Source organism: Gossypium hirsutum, chromosome A05 (assembly GCF_007990345.1).
Source record: "Gossypium hirsutum isolate 1008001.06 chromosome A05, Gossypium_hirsutum_v2.1, whole genome shotgun sequence".
Lineage (NCBI taxonomy): Eukaryota > Viridiplantae > Streptophyta > Magnoliopsida > Malvales > Malvaceae > Gossypium > Gossypium hirsutum.
This window is the reverse complement of record NC_053428.1, coordinates 81,464,773-81,481,633: the sequence shown is the minus strand read 5'-3', so window position 1 is coordinate 81,481,633 and position 16,861 is coordinate 81,464,773. Positions and strand designations below refer to the sequence as shown.

The 16,861-nt window shown below is 36.0% G+C and overlaps 1 non-coding gene across 1 annotated transcript; it reads right to left on the bottom strand.

Moving 5' to 3' along the window:
* Window positions 1-13,771: 13,771 nt before the first annotated feature.
* LOC121230112 (small nucleolar RNA R71) lies at window positions 13,772-13,878 on the bottom strand. Its single transcript, XR_005928064.1, has one exon. It is a non-coding gene; the product is annotated as a small nucleolar RNA R71 (small nucleolar RNA).
* Window positions 13,879-16,861: the final 2,983 nt, after the last annotated feature.

Genomic DNA, 16,861 nt, shown 5'->3' with positions numbered 1-16,861 from the left:
TTGTGATATTTTGTTGCTTTGGGTAATTGAATTTCGTTTAAAAAAAAAACATTATAATGATCCTTTTATTTATTCTATTATTTTAATAATTGGTATGTATAATTTGTAATAAAATTTATTTTAGTTTATGTATACTTTGAATTTTATCTTATGTTATAATTTCTTTTGAATCTATTAACTTATTTTAATGTATATATTCTTTTTGTTATTTAAAGGGAAATCCACCTACTTTCTGTGTTGTTTAAATTATTATTAAGTACATACTTGGTTCTTTGACCTATACACATTATTAAAGCCATGCTTTTATACATATAGTTTTTTTTAAAAAGAAAAATATATATTTTATATAATTGTGTTTTTTAAATTTTATTATATATATAATTTATAATAAAATTAAGTTAATCTTGTTTTAATTAAACAATATTTTGACATATAATTATTTCTAACATTTCTTCACATGTATATAATCCATATTAAATTATTTTTACTATGGTACATGTTATTATTTTCATATAACTTTATGTAAATATTTTTCTATGTATGTATCCTCTTTCAAAGTTATTTATATGTATAATATATTTCTTTTAAGAACCCTATTTTAAATCGTATAATTTATTTATTGTATACACTCTCATATTATCCTTATGTATTATATTTTTTTTATATATGTTGTTACTTATATAACTTATATATTAACCTCGTTTCTTTCATACCTTATTAATTTCATTTTTTTAAAATAATTATACCTAATTTTACTTGTATATACATGTCTCATAAATTTATTTTGTATATTATTTTCATTCCTTCGTATTTAATACATTACTTAAGTTATCATGTGAATTATCAATTTTTAAATGAGTTGGTGTTTTAAATGTTTCCTATATAATTTGATTTGAACTTTGTATTTTATAATAACTATTTCAATAAACATGTATTCTAAGTTTTTATGCAAATTTGTCAACTTATATACGTATTACATGATTACTAATTCATCATTATGTTGAAAATGTCTTATGTTGGTTTCTAATTCCATTTTGTTTCATATATATATATATATATATATATATCTTTTTGTTTTGTGCATCATATTATTTTGTGGCATGTTATTGTGTGTATTGTTTTGGTTGTGTTGAATTGTTACATTATTTTTTTCGTCATTGTATTACGATATCAATTATTTCCTATGCATGATTGTAATCGGATTATATTTTTTGGTTAATTGTATTTAATTTTTAGTTCGCTAATTGATTGTATCTTATGCGTGCACATTATCCTCTATCATCATTTTCCATTTGGTTTATGAAATGTGGTTTTATAAAATTCAAATCTTTATGATCAATTTTGTCCTATTTCAAAACGCATTAAGACGCTTTAAGCTAGTTTTATGATTATTCATTCAAAAATTCTTCAAAACGAAGACGAGATTCGATGTTTGGCAATTCACGGAATCGTGCCCTAACGTGTTGGGTTGCAATTTCGCGTTTGCTCAAAATAATCGAATAGCACTTTGAAATTTCACTCACGTCTTTTAAAATTCTTCAAAACGAAGACAAGATTCGATACTTAGCAATTCGCGGAATCGTGCCCTAACGTGTTGGGTTGCAATTTCGCGTTTGCTTAAAGTAATCGAGTATCCTTTCAAAACTTCATTCATATCTTCTAAAAATTATTTAAAACGAAGGCAACATTCGGCATTTGACAATTCGAGAATCATGCCCTATCGTGCTGGGTTGTGATTTCTCGTTTGTTCAATGATTGAATATTCTTTTATATTCTCACTCATGTTTATAAAAAATACTTAAAAACGAAAACGATGTTCAACGTTTGGCAATTTGAGAATCGTGCCCTATCGTGCTGGGTTGCGCTTTTTCATTGGTTCAAAACAATTGAAGATCCCTTCGGAATTTCACACGTATTTTATAAGGAAAAGCAACGGTTAATGTTTGGAAATTCGAGGAATCGTACCTTACTGTACTGGGCTTCGATTTTTCGTTGGACTAAATAGTTGAGCATCCTTTTGTAATTCTCGAATTATAAACTTCCGGACATCGAAACAAGAAGATTTTGGCAACCAACTCGGGTTACTCAAACGTTATATAAAAAAAACCACATTTCAAAAACTTTTTAATTTTAGACATAAGGACAGTATTTAATCGATTTGGTACCAATTTTGGGCGTAGTGAGGGTGCTAACCCTTCCTCATACGTAACCGACTCCCGAGCCCATTTTCTCACACTTTCGTAGACCATAATCGGTGTTTTAGTAAACCGAAAATGTTTGATTAAAATAACCAAATTCTTAGGTGACCCGATCACACCAAAACAAAAGGATCGGTGGCGACTCCATGCATTTGTTTTTTCAAAGTCGATTCCCCTTTTTTATTAAATTTAAAATTTTTTAAATCGAAGGATGGTTTCGACAAGGAGCATCAAATTCACTAATTCACATAATAAAGCATCCAAAAACATGCCAAGCATGGGATTAAAACATGTTACTTTTATGGTTTATCAAATATCCTCACACTTAAGCTTTTGCTTGTCCTCAATAAAAATCCTCAACTTACAATTAAAATTAAACTTTCTCAACTCATAATTCTCATCAATAATGTTTTGTCATAATTCACAAATAATCATACATTAATAGTTCAACTAAAAGAGCACTAAAGAATGAAATAATCCAAGTCGAAAATTTTTAAAGCATTAAAATGTAGGTATTTCTCTTTATCTAAGTAATTACCTTTAATTCAAAATCGACAAGAATTGACATCCTTACTAAAGATTCACTCAAATCACTCAAAGTGTTTCAGGTTAAAAAATTAAGCACTCAAAAGTCAAATATGAAAATTTATTACCATAGCTTGCATGAAAATCAAATCTCCATCACTATAAAATGAGATGATACACAAATCAAAAAATCTTTAAGAGTTTGTAATGGGGCTTAGGTTAAAGGTGTGGAGAAAGGCTGAAAAATAGAGTTAGAATTGAGATTGAATTGATAAATTACCAAACTATAAAAAAAATGCTAAATTACAAATAATTACATCAATCAAAACTATTCAAGAATAACAAAAGCTTCTTCTCAAAATATGAATTTAACTATTCAAGCTCAATTAACAAAAAACTAAATAACTATATATGTATTTTTTTCTTTTTCTTCTTCTTTTTATTTGTTTTTTGAAGATTTATTTTCATATGTAAATAAGAAGAAATAATCCAGCAACTTAATTAAAAGGCTTAATCAGGCAATTAACCAAAACAAATCTCGATAAAAATGAATCAATAAAATGGGCAAAAATTCTCAATGAACAAAAAATGAGTTATGGGTTATCATTAATGGGTAAATCAAGAAACGGTGTGTTAGGCTTAAAGGGGCTCACTAAGGGTTAATTATGAAGGTAGTCTTTTTATGGGATAAGTGGGTTAAAATCTAAGTGCCTTTATCATCTCAGTATATCAAATCAAAGGTGTGGTCTCGACACGCATAATCGAAGCAAGTTCTAGAATAACAAATCAATATTGACATACACATAACCAATAATAAAATGAGTAAGAAAAGTGTATGCTCTAAAGGCTCAAAATCTCACAAAAAATTATGGTTTTTGATATCAATCTTGAAAATCTCAAACTTCAAGGTAATGCCTCAATTCAGGGAAACAACTTAAAATTTTTAATTCTGAAAATAGACTTATCATGCTTGGTTCTCTCATGTCTTAAAGTTTAAACAATCAATGCACAAATATTTATGAATTTAATCTAAAACATATCAATGATAATCACAAATCGATAAGAATTCATTCTAATAGTAATATGAGAAAATTACTTAAATACAAGATATAATTCAGGGATTTTCTAATAATCATATAAATAACCTCCCCACACTTAAGATGTACATTGTCCTCAATGTACAAACAAAAATAATCATAGTAGAAACAGAATATCATAAGAAAGGGAGAGAATTGAAACTACTTTAAATATTGGATGTAATCCCCAGAATAGTGAAAAGCAGAATTGTAGATAAATCTTAAATGTAGTGCATGATTCTGAGCAAACTATTAAGAAAATAAACACAAGTAGTGAAGGAGATTAAGGGATTATACTCGATTAGAAACAACTAGAAAAAAAATAGTTTAAAATATAAAAGCAAAAGAAGTCTAAGAAAATAACAATAAACATAAAAATAGAAATAAAACTAAAACTAAAAAAAATAAAAATAAATGAACTCAATGGTCCTCATCATCAGACACATCGGTGTCGTGAGTCATCGACGCTGAGGAGATATGGAAATGTTGACAGATCCTCTAAAATGTCGTGTCAAGACTCTCAAACCTTTGGGTGCAGTACTGCTCGAAGCGAGTGAGCCGCTTAGAGATTTCCTCTGAAGTAGGAGCAGTAGGAATAGGGCGGTGACTCGAAGGTGGATGCTATGGTGGGTCCTTGTGATGGAGAGGAACATCATCGGTGAAGTCCTCGGGTTCAGTCTGAGTGTTAGAATGAAACAATTAATACTAAGGGGGATCTACTCCACGACGCTGCTTGATCATCCTCACGTGTATCATGCTCGAGATTCCCTGTGGGGATATCTGGCTGACAAGTGTGAGTGTGGAGGATTGCTTTGGTGTGTCTAAGAGACCGAAGTGTTGAGCGAGGTGAGTCACATAAGGGCCTAAACAGATGGGGCCCTTCCTATAGCGATCAATCTAATGGCGAAAGGCTAGAGCGATGAGGTATGCCAAGTCAAAGATATGCTCGGTGGCCATGATCCATAGGAAATAGGCATCATGAGTACTAACGACTCTAGTGCTCTCCCTCCTACCAGTCAGAGTGTGAGCTAAAAGTTCATGAAGGTACAATAAAGTTGGGGGGAGAGAAGTCACCTTCGAGCGGCTCACGTCATATGGTGTTTGACTTACTGTAAGCTCAGTCCAACAACGAGATGGAGCATAATCGATGTGTCGATGTAGACATAGGAAGTTCTCGCATTCCTCGGTGTAAAGGCCCATAGCAGCGCCGAACTTGGGAACACTCATCTGACTCACCAAACCACTAAGTCGAAAAGTGATGGTGCCTGGCTCGTCATGAGTCGTCACGACCTGCTGTAGAAGAAATGCCGTGCAGAACTCCAAAGTAAGCTCCATATAGGTGGGCTTGATGATTGAGATGATCTGTCCCACGGAGTTGTGGTAATGAAGGTGCGGACCTACTCCAATGCGGCCCAATCGATACAGCGGCCTACACCGAGTGGGCGTACCCAAAGGAGCTGATATAAATCCTCCTAAAGGCCCGCTGAAAATCGTAGATAAGGGTGGCAGGCCTCGGCAGAAGCGCTCGAGGAGGAGGTCCCACCATAGGTCTTCCTCTTTTTCGAAACAAAGACGGCTTTGTTTTACCGCGTTTGTTCGTCATCGTGTACCTAACAAATAAAAGAGTTCAGTAATAAATAAATAATCACCGAATATGCAAAAAAAGCTGAGATTGCAAAATCCAAATAGTCTTAAATAGTAAATTACTCCTAAACAATGTGTCCGAATATCCAATCATGCAAAAACATAAGTGAAGCCATCATGAATCAAAGTGATGAAAATAAGGAATGAAATTACGAATTCTCAACCAAAAGACAAATTTGAATATTCTAAAAGTAGAAATACATAAATAAATAAGCAATTGTAATGCTAAGAACAAATAACAAATAACAATAAAAATAGTGGAAAATCAATTCAACTAAAGAATAGCAATAGCTCTTATAATAGTCTAAAGCAATAACAAGCTGAATTAGAAAAGAAGAATTTATTAATAATAATGATAATAAACAAGAAGGAAAATAATATAACAAAATAATAGAAAATGAACAAATAACTTATAAAAATACTAATAATAAAGAAATAAAATAATATAACTAATAATAACTATAATAGATAAGAATTAAATAAATAATTAATTAAATAAAGAAAAGGGAAGGGCAAAAGGGGAAACCAACTGAACAACGGACGGTGACTGGAGGTGTGGGGGCTGGTGTTGAAGGTAATTATGGTTGAAGGCCGAAGAGATGGTAAGGGTCTGATGCACGTATGTAGGGTGGTTTGAAAGGGAGGAAAAGGGAGGGGAAGAAAGGAGCTTAGTGGGGCGTGCGGCTGGGTGGTTGGCTATTGGAGTGGTGCGGTTCGACAGGGGTAAAGGAAATGGGAAAGGAAGGGGGTCGGGATTGATGGGGTGAGTGAGATATAAGGGAAAAGGGAGGGCAATTGGGGAAGGGAGAAGGAAAGGGATGAATGGGCCAAGGGAGGGAGGGACGAAAGGGCCAAGGGAGGGGCGACGGTTGACGCGATGAGGGAAATGAGTGGGGAGATCCAAAAAGGGGGCGCGAACATGGAAAGGGTGAAGAAGAGGTGGTCGTCGGAATGGCAAGAGAAGGGCTAACAATGGCTAGGGTAGGGTAGTTGGGAGGAAGAAGAAAAAAATGGAAAAATAAAATTTATGGTTTACGTTAAAGGGGTGACACGTTCATGTTTAGGCTAGTGTTAGGCCACACGACCGTGTCACAGGCCCATGTGGCTCTGTTTAGCCTGTGTACTATAAAATTTTTAACCCAATATTCACACAGCCTCAGACACGCTCGTGTGTCCAGGCCGTGTGGCACACATTGTCGTGTTGCACGGCCGTGTGCAATCTCTTTCGCTTCTCCCACGCCCATGTGACCTCCCAGACGCCTGTGTGGCTCAGTCGTATCTCGCACATGGCTGTATGCCTCGCTCGTGTAACTTTCTAACTTGTTTTAAAAAAGAAAATTTTAGCTCTAGGTTTCACATGGCCTAGGATATGCCTGTGTGTCCAGGCCGTGTGGTTTACACGGTCGTATCACACGTCCGTGTGGACAGTTTTAGGCCGTGTCTATGTTGATTTTTGGAAAAATTAAGTCCCAAGCTCCACACAGCCAATGACACGCCCGTGTTACCAAGCTGTTGATGTGATGTGCATGATAAGTTTTATATTTATGATTGATCGTACTTGAAAACTCATTATTATCACGATGAAGACAAGCACACCTATCGAACAATAGTATAGTTTATAGCAAGAACGGAATGTCGAACCCACAGGAACTAAAAGTACTAGTATTAACTTTCTTTTTATTATCTAGCCTAAAAATAAGATGATGTGGTTTATCTAAACTAATTAACTAAACTAAGAATGCACAAGAAGTAAATTGGGGAAAACTTTTGGGAAAACTGATTGATTTAGACAATACCCAAGGGAAATTCCACCTAGACTTCACTTGTTACTTGACTCTGAATTAGACAATTTATTCACTTGATTTGATCCGTAAAAATCCCTAATTTATATTATTATCTCTCTCGAGACTAACAACGTCTAACCGTAGGTTGATTAATTGAAATCTCTTTCTAATTAAAACCTCTAGTGTTGCATTAACTCGATCTATGGATTCCCTTATTAGGTTTGACCCTAATCCGGCAGATTTATGTCGCCTTATGTCTAGGGGTGCGATCAACTCCGCTTAATTATGCTAGATCTACTCTTAGACAGGGACTTTTGCTCCTCTGAATAAGCACATCAATACTTGAATCAATATCCTGGAATATTAAAGCAAGAATTAAGAACACATAATTAAGAACAAATCAAGTATTTATCATATAATTCAGAAAATAATAACAAGAGTCGTCTTAGGTTTCATCCCCCTTAAGTATTTAGGGGATTTAGTTCATATGTGTAAAAGAAAACATCTCAGAAGAATAATAACAAAACATTAAGAAAACCCAAAAAACCCCTGAAGGAAATTGAAGGGAGATCTTTAGTCTTGAAGGAGAATCCGGCTTCTAAGATGGATCAATCGGCTTTCTTTGAGTAATTCCTTGCCTCCTACTCCGTGTGTCTTTTCTAGGTACCTCTTGGGGTGTTTATAGAAAGCTTCAAAACCCTCAAGAGTGGCATTTTCCGAATAAGACTAGACTTGGGCTCGACAAGGACACACTCGTGTGACACGCCCCTGTGAGGTGGCTTAGGCCGTGTTGCAATCTGTTAAATAGACACGGGCATGTGAACTACTCGTGTGAGGAAGTCTAGGTCGTGTTGATTTCTCACGTTGACCCATTTTCTCCGTTTTTGGCCCGTTTCTCGCTCTTTTTACTTTCTTATGCTCATCTAAGTATAAAACATGAAATTAAAGGATTAGGAGCATCGAATTCCACAAATCTGATGATAATTTATCCAAAAATATGCTAAGCATGGGATACAAATATGTATAAATTACGACTTATCAAATACCCCCACTCTTAAGCGTTTGCTTGTCCTCAAGCAAAATCTTTAACTCACAATCAAAATAAATTCTTCTCAACTTATAATTCTCATCAATAGTATCTCAAAATAATTCATAAGTAATGATACATTGAAAATTCAACTCGAAGAACATCAAAGTTTCAAACATTCCAAGTTGAGCATTTTATCACGAAAACATAGGTGTCTCCCCTCATCTAAGTAATCACCTTTGATTCAAAATATCACAGAGTTTCACATCCTCACTAAAGATTCACTCAAATCGCTCAAGGTGTTTAAGGACAAGAAATTTAGCACTTAACAGTCAATATGAAAAGTTATTACCATAGGCTTACGTGAAAATTAAATCTCCACCACTATAAATTGAGATGATACATCAATTAAAAGGTCTTTAGAGGGTTGTAATGTGGCTTTGGTTAGGGGGTATGGTCACAAAATGAAAGAAAAGGTTAGAATCGAGATTGAATTGAAAAATTACCTAACTAGAAAAATACTAAAACTGATAAATTACATTCCTAATTAAAATATCCTATATTTGAGCTTTTCTTCGTGGAATATGGAATTAAATACTTAAGCTCAAAAACAAAAAAAAAATACTACTAATATGTATGTATGTTTTTTTTAAAACAAATAAAAAATAACATAGAACTTTACTAATTATGAAAAATAAAACATAGCTAAGCAACTTATTCAATTCAAATCTCGACAAAAATAGGGGTCAAATGAGGGGATTTCACCAATAATGGGTTATGGGTTAATATTAAGGGTAAATCAATGAATGGCTTGTTAGGCTCAAGGGGGTTCACTAAGGGTTAATTATGAAGGCAGACTTTTATGGAGTAAGTGAGTTAAACCTAAGTGCTTTTATCATCTCGACATATCAAATCAAATGGTGTGGTCTTGACATGCATAATCGAAGCAAGTTCTAGAATAACAAATCAATATTGACGCATTCATAACAACAATAAAGGTAAGCATGAAAGAAATAATATATGCTCTAAAGGCTCAAGATCTCACAAACATTATGGCTTTTTGATGTTAAACCAGTGACTTTCAACTCAAAATAATACCTAAACTTGGGGAAACAACCTAAAAATTTTAATTTTCAAAAATTTGAACTTATCATATTTGGTTCCCTAATGTCTTAAAGTTTAAACAATCAATGCAAATTTACTTATGATTTAATTCAAAACATATCGATAAAAATCATGGGTCAATCAAAATTTATTCTGATAATGATATGAGAAAATTATTTGAGACAAGATAAAAATTTAGGGGTTTTCTAGTAATGGTATAAATAACCTCCCCAGACTTAAGATGTACATTGTCTTTAATGTACAAAGATATATAATAGTGATATAAAGATAAAATCAAAAGAGAGGGAGAGAAGTGAAACTGCCCTGAAATTGTGGATGAAATCCCTGGATTAGTGAGAGCGAGAATTGAAGGAAAGGCATGATTCTGAAGGATAAATGAGAAGACACCACTGTTAAAGAGAATTAAGGGAATAATTCGAGAATAATCATAAAGATAAGCAGAGTTTAAAAATATAAACATGAGTCTTCAAAAATAAATAGAAGTAAAAGTAAAGATAAAAATAATATGAGTTTAAAAAGAGGCACAACCGTGTAGCTCAACACGAGTCTCACACGGTCGTGTCACATGCCTATGTGGCTCGCGTCCAGCCCGTGTTTTTCGTGAAATGAGAAGTCGTCACATGGCCTGAGGACATGTCCGTGTGTCTAAACAGTGTGATCATCGCATGACCATGCGCGATGTGGTTCGCTTCTCCAATGCCCGTGTAGATATGCGCACGCCTGTGTTCTTTTGACAGTCTCGACCACGGGTGGTGGGCACGAGTGTGTCGCACACCCGTGTTACTTTGGAAAGATTGTCCATGGCCATGTCTCATGGCCGTGGCAACGAATCGAATCTCATGTTTTTGGAAAAAAATTTCTCTATTTTCACACGATCGTATACGGGTAGCCGCACGGCCTAAAGCACGCCTGTGGGCTAGGCCGTTTTCATCCCTATCAAATGTCAAAATTTCCTGTAGCTAAACTATGAAAGAAAAATTAAACCCTATTTAGTGAGGCTAGTGCTTGGGTTGCCTCCCAAGAAGCGCTTATTTAGAGTCTAAGCTCGACTCTACCTTGTGGGTATATTTAGGGAAGTTCGTGGAACCGTAGCTCCTCTCTATCATCTTTAAAATTCTCACTGTTGTAAAGTTTAAGACAATGTCCATTTACCTTGAAAGTGCCTTGTGATGGGTGACTCACCTCTACTGTGCCATATGGAAAGACAGTTTGGACTATGAAAGGACCTGACCATCGTGATTTAAGCTTTCCAGGGAATAATTTGAGCCTTGAGTTATATAACAGGACAAGATCTCCAACTTCAAATTGCTTGCGTTGTCTTAAACGAGCGTCGTGGTGGCGCTTCATTGCTTCCTTGTAAAGGCGTGAATTTTCATATGCATTGGTTCACCATTCATCTAACTCGTTCAACTGCATCAACCTGTTCTCACCTGCAAGTTTGAGATCAAAGTTTAGAAATTTTATAGCCCAGAATGCCTTGTGTTCTAACTCAAATGGTAGATGATAACTTTTTCCATAAACAAGTCTGTAAGGTGATGTTCCTATGGGGGTCTTGAAAGCAGTTCTATAAGCCCATAAAGCATCATCTACTTTCATTTCCCAATCTTTCCTGTTTAATTCTACTATCTTTTCTAGGATACGTTTAAGCTCTAGGTTTGTTACTTCGACTTGGCCACTAATTTGAGGGTGGTAAGGGGTAGCTGTTCTGTGGTAAACTCCGTATTTCTTAAGGGTCTTGTCAAATTGGGCGTTACAAAAATAAGTACGCCTATCACTGATAAGTGCTCTAGGTGTTCCAAATCGAGAGAAAAGTTTGTTAAGGAATCGTACTACTACTCTAGCATCATTAGTAGGTAAAGCTTGGGCTTCAACCCATTTGGACATATAATCAACAGATACTAAGATGTATTTGTTCCCAAATGAACTAGGGAATGGACCCATGAAGTCGATACCCCAGACGTCAAATATTTCACATGAAAGCATATTTGTTTGAGGTATTTCATCACATTTGGAGATATTACCTGTCCGTTGGCATTTGTCATAAGAAGTAACATACCTATTGGTGTCTTTAAATAGAGTGGGCTAATAAAAACCTGATTCGAGTGTTTTATGTGCGGTCTTATTTCCACTGGAATGTCCTCCAGTTGGTCCTGGGTAGCAATGTTCCAAGATTTTCAATGCTTTTGACCTTGTAACCATCTCCTAATGAGTTGATCTGCACATATATGAAAAAGAAAAGGGTCTTCCCAAAAGTATTTTTTCACATCAGTAAAGAATCGCTTCTTTTGCTGATGTGTCAACTGATAAACCATAATTTATACAAATTTTTATCCCATGCTTAGCACATTTATGGATGATTTCTCCTTAGATTTGGTGAATTTGATGCTCCTAATCTTTTAATTTCATGTTTTATACTTAGGTGAGCATAGGAGAATAAAAAGAGCGAGAAACGGGCCGAAAACAGAGAAAATAGACCCACATGGGAAATCAACACGGCCTGGACTTCCTCACGCGGGTAAGCCACACGGTCGTGTCCATTTGGCAGGATCGAAGCACGACATACACGAGTAGACCACACGCCTGTGCTTATTTAACAGGCTTGACCACGGTCTGAAGTAATCGTACATGGGTGTGTCACACGGGCGTGTCCCTGTCGAGCCCAAGTATAGTCCTATTCAGAAAAGGCCACTTTTGAGGGCTCTTAGGCATTCTTAAGCCTATTTAAACACCTGAGGAGGTGCTTAGGAGGACATAGGGAGTAGGAGGTAAGGAATTACTCAAGGAAAGCCGATTGATCCATCTCAGAAGCCGGATTCATCATCAAGACTAAAAACCTCCTTTTAATTCCCTTAAGGAGTTTTGTGGTTTTCTTTATGTTTTGTTATCTTCATTATTTTGAGATGTTTTCTTTCATAAGTATGAACTAAAACCCCTAAATACCTAAGGGGAATGAAACCTAAGACAGATCTTGTTATTATTATCTGAATTGTATGATAAATATTTGACTTGTTCTTAATTATGTGTTCTTAATTCTTATTTTAATATTCCAGGATATTGATTCAAGTTTATACGCTTATTCAGAGGAACGAAAGTCCCTGTCTAAGAGTAAATTTTCATAATTAAGCGGAGTTGATTGCACGCCTAGAGATAGGGTGACAATATTTTGCCGGATTAGGGTGAAACCTAATAAGGGAGTCCATAGATCGAGTTAATGCAACACTAAGGTGTTAATTAGAAAGAGATTTCAATTAATCAACCTAGGGTTAGACGTTATTAGTCTCGAGAGAGATAATAATATAACTTAGGGATTTCTACGGATCAAGTCAAATGAATAAATCGTTTGATTCAGAGTTAAATAACAAGTGAAGTCTAGGTGGATTTTTCCTTAGGTATTGTCTTCATCAATTGAGTTTTCCCAAAAGCTTTTCCCCAATTTTCTCTCTGTGCACCCTTAGTTTAATTAATTAGTTTAGATAAACAAGTCCCTTAATTTTTAGGCTAGATAATAAAAAGAAAGTAATTACTAATACTTTTGGTTCTTTTGGGTTCGACAATCCGATCTTGCTAAAGCTATACTATTGTTTGATAGGTACACTTGCCTTCATCGTGATAATAGTTAGTTTCAGGAATGATTAATTATAAATTTTTTAAAACCTGTCGCGAATATCATGTATCAAGTTTTTGGCACTGTTGCTGGGGAACTGAGATATTAAGAACACTCGATTTTTATTACTTTAGCCATTTTAATTTTATTACAATTTAAATTTTTATTTTCTTTTCTAATTTCTCGTTTATTTTCTTCTGACAGGTTTTTCTAGTTTATGACCAGAAGAAACCTGTCAGGACCATTACTTTACAACAGTGAGATCGATCGCACAGATCATAGAAACTGAAGAGAAATAAGGAGAAGCTTAAGATACACAGAGGAAGAGCAAGAGGGCGATACTTCAACCACAACTGAGGAGATGGCTGAAAATCAGGAAAATCTGCTACCTCCTGCAATTGCTAATCAGAATCTTGCTCCGCGTATTATGTATGATTATGCTAAACCTTCTTTAACAGGAACTGAATCAAGCATAGTTAGGCCTGCTGTCCCTGCAAATAATTTTGAATTGAAACCTAACACAATTCAAATGATACAACAATTTGTTCAGTTTGATGGTTTGTAGGACGAGGATCCCAACGCTCACTTGGCAAATTTTCTGGAACTTTGTGACACTTTTAAAATTAATAGAATTTTTTGATGATGCCATTTGCATTCGGTTATTCCTTTTTTCATTGAGGAACAAAGCTAAACAGTGGTTGAACTAGTTACCACGAGGGTCAATCACTACTTGGGAACAAATGATCGAAAAGTTTTTATTAAAATATTTTTCGCCGGATAAAATAGCTAAATTACGTAATGATATCTCTTCTTTTGTGTAGATGGATTTAAAAACACTCTACGATGCATGAGAGAGATACAAGGATCTGTTGAGAAGGTGCCCTCACCATGGGTTACCACTCTGGCAACAGGTTTAAATGTTTCACAATGGCCTGAATCTTTCGACTAGACAGATGATTGACGCAGCTGCTGGTGGAACTATCAATAATAAGACACCTGAGGATGCTTATGAATTTATAGAAGAGATGTCACTAAATAATTATCAGTGGCAAGTCATGAGGACAAAGCCAACGAAAACAGCCGGCGTTTTTAACGTCGATTCAGTCACCATGCTCTCTAATCAGGTAGAACTTTTGAATAGAAAAATTGACGGTTTTCTTGGTTCTTCACAGGTTCACCCAGTAATGCAGTGCGAAGCAAGTGGAGGTGGATCAAGCAATTCAGAATACCCACCCTATGGCCACAACATGGAGAACGAGCTGTTAAATTACATGGGTAATAATCCTCGATCTCAAAATAATCCTTATAGTAACACTTACAATGCAGGTTGGAGGAACCACCCAAATTTTTCATAGGGAGGCCAAGGAAATCAGAGACCACCACCACTTCCAGGCTTCCAACAAACACCTTACCAACAAGAGAAAAAGCCGAACCTTGAGGAGATGCTAACAAAATTCATCTTGGTGTTAGAAACTCGTTTTTAGAATACCAAGCAGCACTTAAGAATCAACAAGCGTCAATCTAAGGGCTCGAAACTCAGATAGGATAGCGTGCCAAATTAATATTTGAATGACCACAAGGTAGCCTGCCGAGTAACACTGAATCTAACCTAAGGGAATAACTCAACGTAATTACCATCCAAGACAAGGAAGGGTTAGTGGAACCTGAACCAAAATCGAGGCAAGGAATTGTGGTAAGTAAAAGCAGAGCAGAGAAAGACCACAGTGAACAAACACTGGTAAGTAAAGCGTACAAACCTCGTTTGCCATACCCCAATGTGATAAGGAAAGACCACACAGATGAACAATTCGGTAAATTTCTTAAATTATTAAAAAAATTACATATTAACTTACCGTTTATTGAAGCTCTTTTGCAGATGCCAAACACAGTTAAATTCTTAAAGGAGTTTTTAACAAATAAGCGGAAGTTGGATGAGGCGTCGCATGTAGAGCTAAATGCGGTTTGCTCAGCCATACTACAGAATAAGCTGGCCAACAAATTAAAAGATCCAGGGAGTTTTACGATTCCCTGTTTAATTGGTAGCTTAGATGTTAATAATGCTTTGGCTGATTTAGGGGCTAGTATCAATGTCATGCCTTACAAAATGTTTTAGAAACTAGGTCTTGGGAAACCCAAACAAACTAGGATGAGTATTCAATTAGCCGATAAAAAAATCAGATTTCCTAGGGGTATTATTGAAGATGTACTCATTAAAATTGACAAAATTATATTCCTAGTTAATTTCGTTGCTCTAGACATAAAGGAGGATTGCAACGTTCCTTTAATTTTAGGGAGGCCCTTTTTAGCAACTGCTAGAACAATAATTGATGTTGGCACAGGTGAACTCACACTTCGTGTGGGAGACGAAACAATCACCCTTCAAGCTCGTAATTCGAGTAACTCATCAAAAATTGAAGGTGGTTGTATAAATCATTCTACTAAAACTGATCATGTGGTGTAACCTACTTTGCAGAAAATAGGTTTGAAGAACATACAGAGCCATGTTCAAGTAACAACAAAGGACCTATCTATGAAGAACGAAGTCTACAAATCAAGGAGTTTGATGAATGGCGGACACATAAACTGAGAACACACGATAAACCAAAACCATGCCATGACAAGCTAAATTTTTCCCCAAATCAACTTAAGGTTGGAGATAAAGTGCTATTAGACGTAGCAGACCCTCGTATTACCACTTCTGAATCGAATGAAGAAATCCCTCTTACCGTACTTAGCATTTTTCCATACGGTACAGTCGAGGCAATTCATCCCAAATTTGGCACGTTCAAGGTAAATAGTACTCGGCTTAAATCTTATGTTGATAAAATTGATAGTAGGGATAAGGAATGTAAACTCCTTGAACCATCATGACCATGCAACAAGAGAGGTAAGTCGAGCTTAGACTATAAATAAGCACTTCTCGGGAGGTAACCCGAGCACTAATAATATTGATTTCTTTAAAATTTTAGTTTTTAACATCTAATCACTAGCTGAGTCCTTGAAACACAGGTTTTCTAATCCACACGGCCAGGCACACGGGCGTGCCTTCGGCCGTGGTCACACTACGGGTGGAGACACGACCGTACGGTACAACCATGTGGAAACAGGGCAAAATCTTTCCCCAACACGAGATGCGATAAGTTGCCACGACTGTGCAACGTGGTCGTGGGCGAGTCTGTCAAAACAACGCCGGCGTGCGACACGCCCGTGTCTATAAATTGTGGTTGAGACTGAGAATTTAGCACGGGCATGCGACACGCCCGTGCCCACCACCCGTGCTCAAGACTGATAAAGCAACACGGGCGTGCACATGTAAACAAGGGTGTGGGAGAAGCGAACGAAGTAGAACATGGCCGTGCGACACTGCTGTGTGCATTGACACGCCCAAAGGACATGGGTGTGGGACGAATTCCAGACGCGCCCAATTTGAAAATCATGATAAACACGGGCTGAAATAAGGGCGCACGGGTGTGCCCCACGATCGTGTGCCCCAAAATCTATATAAATCCCTCACTATTCATCATCCCCTTCCCAAAAATCCCTAACCCTAGCTGTTGCAACTCTTGCCCACGCCCTCCTTACCAGGCCCGTGCGCTGACCCAAGCTCTTCCGTCTTGCATTTGTGTACTCTTTTCTCTCTATTCTCTTCAAATCTTTTACTTATTTCATGATTTTTTTGTTTTATTTAAGTATTTTGGGTAAATATTTATGGTTATAATGATAGTAATACTTATGCTCTTTGTTAGAAATTTTCCATTTTAGTCAATGCATTATGCTACATTCATCCATTTTTCTTGTTTACATGGATTTCAGGCTTACCCACACCATATTTCATATTATCAAACCCACATGTATTCATTCACTAGATATTCCATTTA